The 17417-nt window shown below is 43.6% G+C and overlaps 1 protein-coding gene across 2 annotated transcripts in view; it reads left to right on the top strand.

Moving 5' to 3' along the window:
- The first annotated feature begins 11972 nt into the window (after window positions 1-11972).
- The window catches only part of DDR2 (discoidin domain receptor tyrosine kinase 2), a 151011-nt gene continuing 145566 nt past the window's right edge, over window positions 11973-17417 (top strand). For both annotated transcript variants that reach the window (XM_081223781.1, XM_081223780.1), the window contains exon 1: window positions 11973-12136. The gene's annotated coding sequence lies outside the window, so the exon portion shown is untranslated. The remainder of the gene's footprint in view (window positions 12137-17417) is intronic.

Genomic DNA, 17417 nt, shown 5'->3' with positions numbered 1-17417 from the left:
GTGCTATACAGTAGGACTCTGTTGTCCATTCTATATATAATAGTTTGCATCTGCTAATCCCAAACTCCCAATCCATCCCTCCCCACTCCCCTTTCCCTTGGCAACCACGGGTCTGTTCTTTATGTCTGTGAGTCTGTTTCTCTTTCATAGATAAGTTCATTTGTGTCATATTTTAGATTCCACATATAAGTAATATGATATGATATTTGTGCTTCTCTTTCTGACTTAGTTCATTTTGTACGATAGTCTCTATGTCCATCCATGTTGCTACAAATGGCATTATTTCATTCTTTTTTTTATGGCTAGGTATATTCCATTGTATATATGTACCACATCTTCTTTATCCATTCCTCTGTTGAAGGACATTTAGATTGTTTCAATGTCTTGGCTATTGTGAATAGTGCTGCTATGAACATAGGGGTGTATGTATCTGTTTGAATTATAATTTATCTGGATATATGCCCAAGAGCTGGGTACTCTTGACACCTGCCTTTCCCCCTACCTTGTTCATTTTAGTCCTCATTCCAGAATGGCTCTGAAGGCTCTAGGAGCTTTGGTGTTCATCTCTCTCCAGGTGACTCCTAGAGGTGACTTCTGGGATGGGCAAAAGATATTCTCTCTGCTTTCTTTCTGTCTTTTTTGTTTAGAACACACACATTTCCAGCTCTCTCAGTTCTTACTGTGGGCATTATTTCATTCAACATTCAATAAATATTTATGAGTTCCTACTATATGCCGAGAACAATTATAGACATTTGGGAATATGGTAGTGAACAAAATAAATAGTGTTTACATTCTAGTGGATATAAAGAAGTATATAGTGTGTTAATCAGTTCTAAAATGAAAAAAAAAAGAAATGGCAGTTAGAAAGTATTAGGGTAAAATATTAGAAATGGTGGTCAGATTTCACTGAAAAGTGGCATTTGAGTAAAGTCCTGTAGGAAGTTAGGGAGAAATCCAGGTGACTAGGTGGGGAAGATTATTCCATGTAAAGGGAATAGCAAGTGCAAAGGCCCTGGGGCCGGTTATCTGATCTAAGGAGGCATACTGGCATATTGGAATAGTTGAAGCAAGCTGGAGCTGCCTTAGAAAGGCCATGGTTTAGGATTAGAAACATTCTGTGGAGAGGAATGGTGCCTGGCACACTAAACCAGGTATAGCCATTGAAAGAAGTTTCAGGTGGCACAGCAAAGACTGGCATCTAAGTAAGGAGGGCACACGTGGGTGGCAATCTAGACAACACATTGGTAATGGGTGGAGAGTGTGTCCAAGTCGTGGTGATTTGCCTGTTGTCTCTCAGCTTTAAATCCATCCTCTATGCTCTGTTCTGTGATTCTGGAACTGGGTCTCAGAGATTCCTTTACCAACAGACCTCCTTTTAGATTCTGCCAATAACAGGCAGGAGATGAGTGAAAGGCGGGAGGAGGAGAGAAGAGAAGAGTGTCATTTCCTGTTTCTTGGTATCAGAGTTGTTACTCCAGTAGTGGCCCTTAGCTCCAGCAATAGCATTTCATGTCATCAGGGCAGTTTGTTCCAGGTTCCAGCTTCTTTCCACACTCCCATAACCAGCCTCAACATGTCATATCAATGGTACCATAAGAAACCAGATTATAAGCCATCTTAGATATGTGAGCTGTAGTTACGTGGTGCCCCCTCCTTCCAGCTCCTAAGTTCTCATAGCCCAAACCCCTTTTATTCTCCTAGTGTTAGGGTGGTGGCTGCTTTCTGCAGTTATTATTTATGATTGGTCGGCCCTCCAACACCTTTGTGGCCAATTCCTTATGTAAGATCCCTTCTGTTGAAATACCTAGTATGGTGTATTTTCCTGACTGGATCCTGACTGATACAGGAGAAGAACTCAGAGCACAGAACTCAAGAGAGAGAGATTACTCAAGAATCCAGGCATACAAGTAGTTGGTCAACAGGTAGCCAAAAAGTTACTGGGAATGCCTAGGTGAGACTCTGAGTGGGTTTTCTTGTCAGTTATAATTGGAATAAGGATACCCACCTTCTCTTCTTGTTGAAGTGTTAATTTACCAGAAGAGATGCCTGTTCAGAGGCCTAAAAGGAGTGTGGTTTCAAGTTAAAGAAGCCCACTTGATGCAGTTTGAGCAACACATGTGAATGTATTATAAGGATACAGAGTGTCTTATGGGATCAAAAAGCAGGAAATGCATCCTGACCTTGGGAGGAGCTTGGGACTGGGAACTAGAAAGCTGCCAGGATTCTCAGTTGCCTTTTCATTTTCTGTACACTGATTTCATTCTTTTCTCCCTGTAGACCAGCTTTCTCTGCTTCCGTGGTCCATGTGATGCAGAGACTATTACCACCTAGGGTTTCAGAGTCGAGATCTCCTCTTTCTAAGAAACTAGTTCAGACTGGAGTTGCAATCCCTTGATCCATTTTCAAACTTTATGGAATGATTTCTTGCATTTTATGAAATATAACTTAAAAAACAGCTTGGATCACTAGCTTGGGTCACACACTATTCAGAAAATAGCTTGTCTATTCCTGATCCCTTCAATTATGGCCAAGGAAGTGGAGGTTACATAATACAAGCATGGATTTTGGTAGTCCACCCCTGTAGGAGAGAGGGCAGTACTGAGGTCACTGTGGATTGAGCAGACCTACAAATATTTACTATCCTCGGCCTCAGGAATGTTGATAAAACTTGGAATCAGGGCCATGACAAGATGTAGGTCTTTAATCAAAGACAGACCAGCCATGACTGCATAGATCCTCCTATATCAGGCTCAGAGTGATTCTAACAAGGTGGGGGGAGAGGGGGATGCAACTGAGTCTGCAGGTGAGGATCCAGGGGTCTCCATTGTAGGGAGTGGAAGGGATGCAGACTTAGGATCCATCTCTCCATTCACCTCTGCCACATCTCTCTCAAGTGTATTTAGTTTTCTCATGACAAAATAATTCTACCTCTATCTAACCTTCATCCTGTTGAAGAAACTGGGGCTGCCCATGGGCAAAGCAAAGAACAAGAGATTGTAGGACTTCATTTGTGTTCTCAGAGACTGCCGACATCTCATGAGGTGATCTTCTCCAGACTCCATTTCCAACAGGCCACTCTCCTGACCTTCACTTGGTCTATAGATGCTTTACCTATTTTTTCCTATTTATTTTGTTGGCCTTAAATATTTTAACTGTTTAAGGTAAAAGTATTCTTTTACCTTAAACATCGTGCAATTGCACGATGGCTTGGAAAGAGTAATGAATAGGAACTCAAGAGATGTGAGTTCTATGCTGTGCTTTCCCCTCCTGTTTTGTGTGACCTCAGAAAACCCACTTAACTGTGCTGGGACTCAGCTGTAAAACAAGAGCGCTAGGCTTGTTGACCTTGGAGGCTTCTTCCAGCTTACACTGAACTGGGGTCAGCGTAGAAGAACTTGCCCTTGCTTTGTGTCGCATGGGTTTTACAACTGAAACTTGTCTTGCTAGTTGTGAGAGCTCTGGCAAAAGGCCACTGGAGAATTCTGAGGGAGCCTGGCTTGGTGTAAATGGTTCCTCTCTGGGATGTGAAGGGCCCTGGAGAACGTGGATTCCATCCATAAGACTAACATCTGAGCTTTCCCAGAAGCACACAAGGATTACATGGAATCAGAATCTGGTCTTTATCTTGAAAGGCAATTTGAGTGCTGCTGGACATTCCAAACTGGAATTGTGCATGGAAAAATAACATTGGCCTATAAATTCCTTTCCACTTTGAAATATGCTGTGTGTTAGAAACAGAAAGGTGGTGTTTACGGTGTAACTCAGGGCAATGGGATGGAGTTATGCATTGAGAGATGAATGATAGGGCGTTAGGCAAACAAAGTCTCTAAAGTGAGATATTTTAGAGGATAAAATAATATTTGATAATTCTGTAGATCCTTCCCCCCACCCCCCACAGGAACTCAGAGATATTAATCTCTCAAGCTTCTCAGTGCCCTCCATAGATACATGAGGAAAGGAGGATGAATCCCTAAAAGCAAGACTCAAAGAACTAAAAGTCCTTTGATTTTTCCAAGTTTCTTGGATCCCTAACAGGACAGTCAGTGGGGATTATGTTGTTCCTCTTCCAGACGCCGGAAAAACCCAGCCTGGACGAAAGGCAGCTGAGGGTCTTCAAATTTCATAAGGAGGGTTATCATTATGTATAAGATGATTGCTCCAAACTGGGCCTGAGCATGGAAAAATAATACTGCTGCTCAAACTCCACTCTGCTCTGAAATATGTGTGTATAAGGAGCTGGGAAATAATTTAGCTGAGGGTTGTTTTCACTGAGTGCAGACAAGGAGGAGGTAAAATAGTAGCAGGGGAGATTCGGGGTAGATAAAAAGCAGAACTTTTGACACTAAGTGTTGATAAACACTCAGGCTGTTGAGAGATCCTGTTCCCTTGGAGATATTAAAAGTAGGTTACTTTCTTATCTGACAAGGACAGTTTAGGTTTCCAGACTTTAGCCTGGAGAAGGGTTACATTCCTAGGATGAGGCTGTGAAATGCATTGTTTTAAAAACTCTTTTTGTAGCCCTCACTCTTCTTAGGAAATCTAAGGTTGAGCTACACTTCTGAGTTCTCCATGTCCATTTTCTCACCCCTCATCTCAGAATTTCTACCGAGGTGAGGGTTTTGTTATTCTTTCTCCACAGTGAAAAAGGAAATGGAAGAACAGTAAAACAGGCAGGGAAACCAGATAACCTAGTTAACTAGAACTGGGTGTAAATCGAGAGGCTAGAGGCTCTCAGGTTTTTTGTTGATGCTAAATGGGCAGAAAGAGAACTGCGAAGCCGAAGAAATGGATTCAAACTCAGATTCTAACGTTTACCAGCAGCAACTTCAAGTAAGTTACTACTTCCCTGAGCTTCATTTTCCTTATTTGTCAAATGAGGATATTAATATCTGCACTGAGTACATATTGGGGCTGTCTGAGGATCAGATGAAGTCATGTCTGTGAAAGCACTCCTTTAAACTGTGAAATATTATATGTGGCATTGTTAAAAACACAAGTGAATAAGAACGTTATTTTGGCCATTAACCTCAGCTTCCTCTTTACTTGACTTTTCAGCTCGTCCATGGAAGAGTCACAGACAGAATGATTTTAATTTTTAAAAAATTTCTCGGGGTTCCCTGGTGGCGCAGTGGTTGTCAGTCCGCCTACCGATGCAGGGGACATGGGTTCGTGCCCCGGTCCGGGAAGATCCCACATGCCGCGGAGCGGCTGGGCCCGTGAGCCATGGCCGCTGAGCCTGCGCGTCCGGAGCCTGTGCTCCACAACGGGAGAGGCCACAGCAGTGAGAGGCCCGCGTACCGCAAAAAAAAAAAAAAAAAAAAAAAATCTCATTTCTTTCTCTGGTGGAAGTGCTAAGAAGCAGTGACACAAAGACGGGCTTCAGGGGAGAAAGAATGGAAAGGAAAATAATGTAGATGATTCTCTACATGGATTAACCAGACTTCAATCCCTGAATAGCTAAGAATTGACTCTTTCCCACCTACTGTACATCTTTCCTGTTCACCCATAAACACACACACTTTACTATCAACAAAGCACATATATACATACATGTGGTCTAGCTCACCAGGTATGATCCTGGGCAAGTTAGGATTTTTGTGCATTAATTTCTGCATATGGACATTGGGGAAATAATAGTATGTACCTCATAGGGCTTCCCTGGTGGCGCAGTGGTTGGGAGTCTGCCTGCTAATGCAGGGGACATGGGTTTGAGCCCTGGTCTGGGAGGATCCCGCATGCCGCGGAGCGGCTGGGCCCATGAGCCACGGCTACTGAGCCTGCGCATCTGGAGCTTGTGCTCCGCAACAAGAGAGGCCGCAATAGTGAGAGGCCCGCGCACCGTGATGAAGAGTGACCCCCACTTGCCACAACTAGAGAAAGCCCTTGCACAGAAACGAGGACCCAACACAGCAAAAATAAATAAATTAATAAACTCCTACCCCCAACATCAAAAAAGAAAAAAAATTCAGTCACAGCCTTCTCTAAGCAGTTAGGAATCTGATTAAAAAAAAAAAATAGTACGTACCTCATAAAGTTCTTTTGAGAAACGAAATGATAAATGTAAAGTTCCTAGAGGAATGCCTGCATACAGTAAGCACTCAGTAAGTTATTCTTTTCTGCTCTAATTTTATTCTCACAACCCTGTGAGTTGTGCATTCATATCATCCTTCATTTTATAGATGGGAAAGTTAATGACTTGTTCAAGGTGACTCTGCTCACAAGGGGTTTGGACGTGGATTATCTTCCACTAAAGTCCATCAGAGAAGAATAGCATCTAGTAGTATGTAGCGTTAAGACCCACCCCATTGAGGGAAAGATCTCTTAGGGTTAAGATTACCTCTGAGACCTTCAAATCACTCATAAATGTAGTATTCATGCTTTTGTGGATACAGCTCCATAGGATAACTATTAAGCACACTAAGATTCTTGAATCATGAGCTAAACTCAGGAAGAAACCAAATGAAAGTCTATATGCAACTATATGCTTTTAAGAAAATCAAAGTATTTCTATTGCCTACAAGATTTCCTCTATATTGATTTTTTCAAAAATTAAGCCTTTCTGACTTAATACATGTCAATGGATTTATCTGTTATGGACAGATTAACCAATGAAAAGACATCTTATTTTAAGGATTAGGTTCTAAAATTGGTATAAGTTAAATATGTACACAATATGACTTCACTGTATTCTCTGTTCTCTTGTTTTGTTTAATGAGGTATAATTTCTTTAAAATCCAGGGATTGTCAGGCTTTGTTAATTACTGATGTAGCAGATACTTTTGGCTTGTCTTTCTTTTTCCTTAAATTTATTTTTTATTGAAGTATAATTGATTTACAATGTTGTGTTAATTTCTGCTGTACAGCAAAGTGACTTAGTTATACGCATATATGCATTCTATTTTATATATTATTTTCCATTATGGTTTATCACAGGGTATTGAATACAGTTCTCTGTGCTATACACTAGGACCTTATTGTTTATCCATTCTATATATAATAGTTTGCATCTACTCACTCCCAGTCCTTTTCTCTTCCACCCCCACCCCCTCCCCCTTGGCAGCCACAGATCTGTGCTCTATGTCTGTGAGTCTGTTTCTGTTTCACAGATAAATTCATTTGTGTCATATTTTAGATTCCACATGTAAGTGATATCATATGGTATTTGTCTTTCTCTTTCTGACTTACTTAACTTAGTATGATAATCTCTAGTTGCATCCATGTTGAAGCAAATGGTATTATTTCGTTCCTTTTTATGGCTGAATAGTATTCCATTGTATATATGTACCACATCTTTAACCCTTCATCTGTTGATTGACATTTAGGTTGTTTCCATGTCTTGGCTATTGTGAATAGTGCTGTTATGAACATAGGGGTGCATGTATCTCTTTGAATTATAGTTTTGTCCAGATATACTGGCTTATCTTTCAATGTATGACACCCGTTTTCTGAGAATTGACCCACCTGTGAACGTGATGGAGCAATTTTCATATTACATGACCCATTGCCCTCACAGTTTAGAGATAGAGGATGAATACATGAAACTCACCTGACAAATCAAATTCTTCATCTCAGGATTCCAGAACTGGGCTTCAAAAAACTAGTCATTCCTTCTCATTCACTTGAAGTGAGGAGATATATATATATTTGAGAGATAAGATATCATTTTAGGGTAACCACCTTTAATAATGTGTGAAAAGAAGTAGAAAAGTCTGGTCTTCTGAAAAAGAATAGGTTAAAGCAAGATGTGTAGAGATAAGGAGAGAGAGATGGGAAATGAATGAATGAATGAGACAGAGAGATATAGGGAGGGAAGGAGGAAGAGAGGGAGGAGAGGGAGAAAAGAAGAAGGAGGAGAAAGAGAAGGAAAAGAAAGAGAAGACAATTAATTAGGCATTAGTTTACTGGTGGCTAATTAATTCCTTGTGAAGCTTAAATGTACCAACTGGGTTTGGTTTCTGTGAATACCCATATAGCCTCTTAAGTGTGTGTGTGTGTGTGTGTGTGTGTGTGTATTTCTTAAACTGAGTTAGTTACATTCCTTTTATTTACATCCCTTATTTGACTTCCTAAGACACCACAAATGTATCCAACCCTTGTGAATTTGGAGACAGAAATACTATAGTTATTTCAACTCTTAACACTTGTATTTACTTGAACCTTGGTTTGTAGACTAGAAAAGATCTTGAAAAGTAATCTTGCAGATTTCTTCTAGTTAATCCTGCCTCCTGACCGTTCCAGATAGATCTATCTTATTTTTAGTGAAGTCCAGGTAATGGAATTCTACACTGTTTGTCAGTAATTCGTTTCTAGTGTGAAACAGTCCTCATAACTAGGATATGTTACCTCCCATGGAACATAAATAATTCTGATTGCAGTGACTCATGTTTCCCAAGCCAGTCCAGGGGGCAAAATCTGTTCACAAAAGAGTAACAAAATCATATTTCTCCACATCTGTTACCACAATTTTAAGAATTCCAGCCTTACTCAAAACTCTGTCAAATAATTATGAGAATCTCCAGGAAATGTTTTCTGTGTATTTTGCGAATCACTGCTTTCAACTTTGAAGTGGCATTTGCCATTGTCTTTCTTGTCAGGTGTGGCTTCGTGCAGCAGTGGCTGTTGTCATATCTGAATGAGCATACCCCCCTCCCCCAACCAGATCTGTAGACTCAAATCTGATGATCCTCCAGATGCTTTCAGTATCCCTCCAATATTTTAGTAAAATACTGCTTTCAGCTTTTCCTTACTCTATTTTTGGTAGCATCTTCTTCTTAGAGTTCATGATTAGACCCCAGATTTGCGTAAGAATAACCTGAGTTATAGACGTGGTATTTTTCTTAGAGCTTCTCCTTACTTTTGACACAGCTTGGTTGCACTTGGTGCCTGTCTTTTGTCCCTTGGTTCTTTCTTCACTGAGCGAGTTCTTCCCAAAAGTTTCATTGGTCTGCATACCAATAGACTCTTGACAGGGCTACCCATCCTTTCTCAGACAGACCCCAGTGTGTCTGAGTTTTGGAGTCAGCATCACTGGCTCAAGCTGGATTCCTAGTTATACACATACACAGACAAACAACCAACCCTGACTATGGAGTAGAACCACCTTAAATACTGGTATTTGAGGATACATACTTTATCTGTCCTTTATTAGCTTCTGGCTTTATGAAATTATTATACTGTTTTCCATATTTGGCTTATAGTCTCACCAAATCTGTGAAATTATAGGTCAGGCTATCAGTGCATTCTTCATGGTCATGCCAAAGAGGTAAGCAATTACAGGGCTAGATACTTGGGAGGATTCTAGGACTACTTCTATAACAAGATATCTGTAGTTGGTTCAGGCAAGCACCCAGTAAAGTGCCTGATAAATGCTCAATATATATTTATTGAGTTGAGCTGAGTTGGTCACCCTCAGCTAACTTTGGGCTTTCTGAGTTATTTGAAGTCTTTTTTTTTTTTAACATCTTTATTGGAGTATAATTGCTTTACAATGGTGTGTTAGTTTCTGCTTTATAACAAAGTGAATCAGTTATACATATACATATGTTCACATATCTCTTCCCTCTTGCGTCTCCCTCCCTCCCACCCTCTCTATCCCACCCCTCTAGGTGGTCACAAAGCACCGAGCTGATATCCCTGTGCTATGCGGCTGCTTCCCACTAGCTATCTATTTTACGTTTGGTAGTGTACATATGTCCATGCCACTCTCTCACTTTGTCACAGCTTACCCTTCCCCCTCCCCATATCCTCAAGTCCATTCTCTAGTAGGTCTGTGTCTTTATTCCTGTCTTGCCCCTATGTTCTTCATGACTTTTTTCTCTTAAATTCCATATATATGTGTTAACATACAGTATTTGTCTTTCTCTTTCTGACTTACTTCACTCTGTATGACAGACCCTAGGCCCATCAATCTCATTACAAATAGCTCAATTTCGTTTCTTTTTATGGCTGAGTAATATTCCAGTGTATATATGTGCCACATCTTCCTTATCCATTCATCCGATGATGGACACGTAGGTTGCTTCCATGTCCTGGGTATTGTAAATAGAGCTGCAATGAACATTTTGGTACATGACTCTTTTTGAATTATGGTTTTCTCAGGGTATCTGCCCAGTAGTGGGATTGCTGGGTCATATGGTAGTTCTAGTTGTAGTTTTTTAAGGAACCTCCATGCTGTTCTCCATAGTGGCTGTACCAATTCACATTCCCACCAACAGTGCAAGAGTGTTACCTTTTCTCCACACCCTGAAGTCTTCTTAATAGGTTTATCTCTGCACTGTTTCTTCTCTTTGTAAAATAACCCTAGTTCTAGTGTTTCCTCTTAGGTCTTGTTTTCTACCTTTAATCATCTCTGTGGCTGCCCTCTAAGAACTCTCCGGATTCTCTGTGTCCTCTTCTATCTGGAAAGTACAGATATGAAAGGCCACTTTCTGACTGAGCTTAAGGGCTTTTTAGGGACTGAACACTGGCAGCTTGTCTCCTCATGGGCATCCCAGCTGGAGGTCTTCTTGCCTCCCTGCTTGTCTCCTGAAGTACCTCTTGCTCCAAACTTACCATGGGAATGTCCTTCCATGATCTCTTTCCACTCTCCTCTTCCTGTTTGTCACACCTCTCTTCTTGCTCATCGTGGGGGCATGCAATCCCAGATTGCCTGCCAAAGTACAAGCAGAGAAGAGTTGGGGATAGCTTAAGAGCCCAGAGGCAGGAAGTCTCTTTACAAGGAGGCCAACTCTCAGAGGTGTGTTAGGTCTTTTATTGTGTGTGTGGTACGCGGGCCTCTCACTGCTGTGGCCTCTCCCGTTGCGGAGCACAGGCTCCGGACGTTCAGGCTCAGCAGCCATGGCTCACGGGCCCAGCCGCTCCGCGGCATGTGGGATCTTCCCGGACCGGGGCACGAACCCGTGTCCCCTGCATCGGCAGGCAGACTCTCAACCACTGCGCCACCAGGGAAGCCCCGGTTAGGCCTTCTTAACCTCTCTTTTGCCATCTACCTTTCTCCACAGGTCTCCTGAACTTGAGTCTCTGCTTACCCTGCATTTCCTGTACTCACAGAGAATCAAGACCTCTAGGGCAGACCAAGCCTGTGCTTGGTAAAGAATGATCCAGGCTTGGAAGGGTTAATGCCAGGAGCCTTGATGGATGGGAAGGATTATTAGTTACTCTTTTTAAGGAGCCAAGGAAGGGTTCCTCCCTGTCACTTACACTCCCCTTTCACATGATCTCTCTTCATGGCCGTGGATAGGAAAAAAAAAAAAAGAGGAAAATGAAAAAAGTTTCAAAATAATTTAGAAAGTCCTCACAAACGCTTGTGTTTTCATTTAGCAGCATGGATTCAGGACAGCCACAGACCCTCAGAGGGAGTAACCAACTGGGAATTGAGTGGAAAAAAATAGGAATCCTAGACTCTCAAACTATCCAGTTTTTTTTTTTTTTTTTTGGTGGGGGAGATAGTTCCGGAGGGGGGAGGATTAAATCAAATCTTTTAGGGGAAGGGCTCAGCTCTGGGCTTTCATGGATAAAACACTAAAGATCAACTCCATGTGTGTGACCCAACTGTCCTGGAAGCGTCAATTGGAAGAGAATCCAAACCTTAAGTTGTGCTCATAGCTTCAGCTTAAGTAAGAAAAATGAGGTGGGGGTCACAGGGTGGGGACCAAGTCTTAGATGGAAGAAGGGGAGGGCTTGGGGATGGATGTGGTGGGGATAAGGCGGAAGGGAGCTATGTCTTTAAGTCTGTCCTATGGTTATACATATTTTTTCTTCTATGAATGGGTTTTGCTGTAAATTATAGCTTTGCCCGTTGTCCCTTGGGTCAAAAGAAATAGTCTCTAAACAGAAAACAGCTCTGATTGGTGACTTTCCTTCTTCCCTCCCCAACCCCCTTCCTAATTGAAACCAAATGTGCAATATATTGGATGCTGGGATCCCTGGCGCTTTCCCAGGAATCCTCAGAATGTGAGGTTTCTCTCAAAGGCATCTTGCATCAGCCTGTGGATGTATGCCTACCACCGGGCTCCTCCACCGGCAAAGTGGAAAAAGAAGCGTTTCACAACAGATTCTTCTTTTTGGGTTGGGGGAACGCAGTGGATTATAGCTCTGTTTTCTTCTTTCCCAAACTGTGCACTCCTGGATGAACGTAAGTTGTGTGTTTTGGGGCTTTTTTCCCTTCATTTTTTTTTTTTCTTCTTTCTTTTCCGAAAACGAAAGCTCTAAATATCCTTCTCCTGGTGTCTCAGGAAAAGTTTTAAAAAGGAGGCAGAAGGGGGTTTCAAGTCAGGCGAGGAAGGGAAGGGAATGGGGCACCCTAGGCACGAGAAATCCAAGATTTCACGTTTTGGGGGGGCTGGATTTATGTTATGGAGAGAAGAATAAAGCACTGCTAACCAAAGAAGACTGAAGCATAATAAACGAATCCATCGCAGCTGCAAGATACAATAAACAACGTTCGCAGGGTTGAAACTGTTGGCAGGCAAGACAGGCCGATCGCAGAGCTGGTTAGGTTTTCGGCATTTAGTAGCGGCGTTCGAGGGTCCTGAGTTTGGGAGAGGACAGCTTTTTGTATTTTTGATTTTTCAGGGGAGTCGTTGACTTAATTGTGAGAAGGACAGCTTTGGGTGACGGGTGCCTTCACCTTGAGGTTTGGGGTGGTTGGGGGTCTGGGTGGATGGGGCATTTTTCAGTTGGTGATGATCCTCCTCTTCCCCATTTCGCTGGCCTGGGTGCCTTTCCCTTTGTTACCGAATGACTTGGGACTGTTTGCAGTTGGGACCTCTGAGTCCTGGCTGAGGTTCAAGAGTCCCATCCAAGGGGAAAGAGAATTTTTCCAAGTGGCTGAAACTCTCAGGCCAGCCATTTGAGGCGGGAGTTCGCAGTGTTCAAGCCAGGAGGGGTTCAGCACCATTTTGCTGACTGCTTGCCTTCTGCCTCCTTCCCCTGGAGGAACGACAGAGTCAGAGTCTGTGAAAAGCCTTAGAGATCTCTTCTGACCTCCTCATTTCACAGGCGGTGGAAGTGACAGAAGGGGGATGGACACATTCAGGGTCAACACAGCACGTTAGTAGTGAGGTTGCAGATGAAATCCAAGTTCTCTTTACTGCTAATCCGTGCTCTTTCCATTCCATACCTCTACGTTCATGTTCATTTCTCTGGAGACTGAGGTGATAGAGGCAGTTTAATTAACAAGTCACCACAAGGACGTTAGTTATCAGCAAGAGAGCATGCTAATGGTGGTTCATCAGCAGGTGGTATCTGTGGTCATATTTGGTTGTGTGTCTGTGTGTCAAACAAAAAGCTAAGTGCTTGCTCTGCACCAGGCTCCACGCTCAGAGCTCTACATACATAATTTGACTGAATCCTCACAGTTCCCGAGGCATTATTCCTATTTTATGAATAAGGGCATTAAAGCTTAGAGAAGAATGATTTGCTTAAGGAAGTAGAGCTAGTAAGGGTGAGACTCATGCATGTCTGACTCTAAACTCTGTGCCCTGAATCACTCTGCAATAACTCTGCCCTCCCCCACTCCACACACACGTTTGACTACTTTCCGAGTCAAGTTCCACGTTTCCCTCCGTGACTGGTGACTAGGAGGTGAAGGTGTCAGGCTAGGGGAGCAGTGCAGATCCTCTCTTGAAGGCCACTTCCGCACTTGGATGGGTATTTATCTGGATACCGGAAAGGGGCTGCGGGTGGGCAGCTCTCTGCATTAATTCTGGGTGTTTGGTATATACTTACCTTTGTTCTGCAAAGAGCCTGGAATTTAGATTCTGAAGACCCAAGTTCAAGTTCTGGCTCTACCTTTTATTATTTGGCAAAGTTGCTTTACCTTCTTGCACCTAGGCCTCTGTATTTATTACATGGTAAAAATACCGATACTTTCAGTATTATTGTTGTTGTTTTTACTAATTTTATTTATTTATTTATTTATTGGCTGCGTTGGGTCTTTGTTGCTGCGTGCGGGCTTTCTCTAGTTGCGGTGAGCAGGGGCTACTCTTTTTTGCGGTGCACTGGCTTCTCGTTGTGGTGGCTTCTCTTGTTGTGGAGCATGGGCTCTAGGCACGTGGGCTTCAGTAGTTGTGGCACGTGGGCTCAGTAGTTGTGGCTCATGGGCTCTAGAGCGCAGGGTCAGGAGTTGTGGTGCATGGGCTTAGCTGCTCCCCGGCATGTGGGATCTTCCTGGACCAGGGCTTGAACCCGTGTCCCCTGCATTGGCAGGTGGTTTCTTAACCACTCCGCCACCAGGGAAGTCCCCAGTATTATTGTTTTAAGAGACGTTGGACGTGAATGTGTCCTGAAGGCTGTGAAGGCCTTCTCCATACCAGTTCTTGTGATAGTGACCCCTGAACACTGGAACAAAATGTGAGGCAGTGTCTGCCATGCTGGGTCCAGCAGGTGGTGCTGATACTGGCATGAGGGTGGCTGTATTGGGCTGTGTGTGAAACCCTGGAATGGGTGGCCTTGGTCTTACTGCCCATCTCTTTTGAGTGGAAGCAGTCCCTCCTCATGGGGAATATTCCCAGGTTTTCTTTTATTTATTTATTTATTTATGGCTATGTTGGGTCTTCGTTTCTGTGTGAGGGCTTTCTCTAGTTGCGGCAAGCAGGGGCCACTCTTCATCACGGTGTGCAGGCCTCTCACTATCGTGGCCTCTCTTGTTGTGGTGCGCAGGCTCAGTAGTTGTGGCTCACGGGCCTAGTTGTTCTGCAGCATGTGGGATCCTCCCAGACCAGGGCTCGAACCCACGTCCCCTGCATTGGCAGGCAGATTCTCAACGACTGCGCCACCAGGGAAGCCCTGTTCACAGGTTTTCTATCTGAAACTTTCCTCTGGTGCCTGGCTTGGCCATGCTTCCTCACCCAGTGAGCTCAGTGGAAGCTGAAGGACACCATGGTGTTCAAGCTTCCCCTTGCCTGGGTCTGTGCGGTCTCTGAATGAGAAAGGTTTAGTTAAGATCAGTCCACAAGTCTCTCCTCAAAGGAGATGGCTTTCGAGGAGCTTCATATCTAGTTGAGGGTAAATCCTTGACCCTGGACCTTCCTCATGTTCCCTCTTCAGTGCCTGTCATCAGAAGGAATGCAGCTGCTCCTGGGGGTGGGGTTGGAGGCCCAGCAGGGGGTGGGGAGGCCCCTGCCTCTGCTTCTGCTTAAAATCTGTTTACTTTATAAACACTAAAGGTAAGGGAAGTGGGGAAGGCGTTTCCAGATTCTTTTACTTAGAATCCACGAGTTGTGACTCCAACAGTATCCATGTCTGTGACATATGCAAAAAATATATATCGGTCTCTTCCCCTGGTTCCTGGCACAGAGCTCCTGAAACCCTTGTAGTTTCCTAAGTGATAAGAGCACTAGAGCATCTTTTGTTCTAATATTTGGTCTGACTCGGGTTCCTGACATAGACCTCTTAAGTCCCTTGGAATTTCCTGGGTGAGAGGAGTGTCTTTTGTTCTAATGAGGTGATTTGGGGTGGGCTCCTGAATGGGGGCTTTGTCCCCAGAAAGACCAAGCCATGCTTAGAAGCTAGGAATTTTCAGCCCCACCTCCTCCTTCCCGGAAGGGAGGCAGGGCTGGAGACTGAGCTGATGATTAATCATGCCTACATGATGGAAATCCCCAAAGTATCAAGTTTGGGGAGCTTCTGATTTGGTAAACACATCCATGTGTTGGGAAACTGGTGCACCCCAGCTCCACAGGGACAGAAGATCCTATGCTAGGGACCCTTCCAGACTTTATATATCTCTTTGTCTGGCTGTTTATCTGTATCCTTTATTATATAATAAACTAGTACACATAAGTGTTTCCCTGAGTTTTGTGAGCTGGTCTAACAAGTGATTGAATCCAAGGCTGGGAGTAGGGGAGGGGTCATGAGAACCTCTGATCTGTAGCCAAGTTGGAAAGAAGTTGTGGGTAACTTGGGGACCTACTACTCGTAATTTGTGTCTGTGCTGCGGGGACGGTCTTGTGGGTCCGAGCCCTTATCCTGTGGGGTCTGCACTAGCTCCAGGCAGTGAGTGCGTTAGTAGGGGAAAAAAGTGAGTTTTTCCCAGATGATGTCCAAGCACAGAGTGGGAGTGTCGACCAAAGGAGTCTCATCACCTCCTCACTCTCCCCTAGCCTCTCTGTTAACTCACTGTTTTCTTCCCTTCTTATATAGTCACGTCCCAGACTTTATCATATGAATTATCTATCACAAGCAACAAATCTAGTTCAGACCTTTCCATATGATTACATTTTTCATAGACACACTAAAAAATTAGAGGTCCCCCCCCCCTTATATTAATGTCACGCCATTTAAAATTAGCATTAACTCTCAGGCACTTCTTCCCAAGTTCCTTTGTAAGGTCCACTTTCAGGCACTTTACATCACCCTCACCTCAAACACATGACTCAAACACACATCTCACGGGCATTCAGGAAGCTAACGCCCCTCTGAAAACGGACCTCCACAGACCTGCTGATGTCATGTGCCAGCTGACATGAATGGTGACCTGCCCACAACTCAGACACGCTGGATTCTTTATGCCCCTTGCCCCGTTTGAAGCCGCGCAAGGTATGAGTTGACCCTCTCCTAACACTGACTACTCAGTCCAGATATGTGTCCTGCATCCCCAGGCCTCCCAGAGCTTCTCTGAAGTCAGCAACCAGCCACAATGAGGGCTGCTCACCACTACATTAGGAAGCTCGGGTAGACCTTAAGGATCAATTAAATAAGAGTATCTGAGGGTAGGGGTTGAAGTGAATACACTTCAGTATTTTGAAGTGTTCCCCATGTGATTCCAACCTGAACCTCTGCTGATAAATCTCCAAGTTTGTTGCCTCAGCCACTCCTCAGTGGGGAGTAAGGGCGCCCTTTATAGGACAAACCCACCCGTGTTGTCCTGTAAGGAATTTAACGGTCAGTGCCTCCCTCCTCTAGCTGGCTTCTTTGAGCTTGGTCAAGACCACCTCATGGTGTCCACAACCTGCCTTTTCCCCTTAACACCTGCCTTTTCCCTGGACACTTGCCCAGGCCTCAGACTCTTTCTGATGTGAAGTCAGACAGACCTGATTTCCACTCCCAGCTCTATACTCACTGGCTCTGTGACCTCGGGCAAGCCGCTTCAGCTCTCTCAGTTTCCTACTCTGTAAAATAAGGATCGTAATTCCCATCTAATAGGTATTACAGATACCTCTTGTGAGTACATAGCATAATGTTTGGCATGTAGTTAATAAATGAAGTTGATGATGATTGCTTTTATTATTAATTTGGCACAGATGCTTTGGCTTGTTCAGCCACATAGCACCAGCCCAGCTATTTTTCCATACCCTTAGTCCAAAAACCTTCTTCCAGGCAGCAATGTTCACCCACCAAAATCCCCTTCTACAAATAATGCTCCTCAAAGTACTTTTGCAGTGGAAAGGATATGGGTTTAAATTCTGGCTTTG

The sequence above is a fragment of the Mesoplodon bidens genome, assembly GCF_964165515.1.
Source record: "Mesoplodon bidens genome assembly, chromosome: 2".
Classification (NCBI taxonomy): Eukaryota; Metazoa; Chordata; class Mammalia; order Artiodactyla; family Ziphiidae; genus Mesoplodon; species Mesoplodon bidens.
Note: the sequence above shows the minus strand (reverse complement) of the source record. Positions and strands in the feature narration are given on the sequence as shown.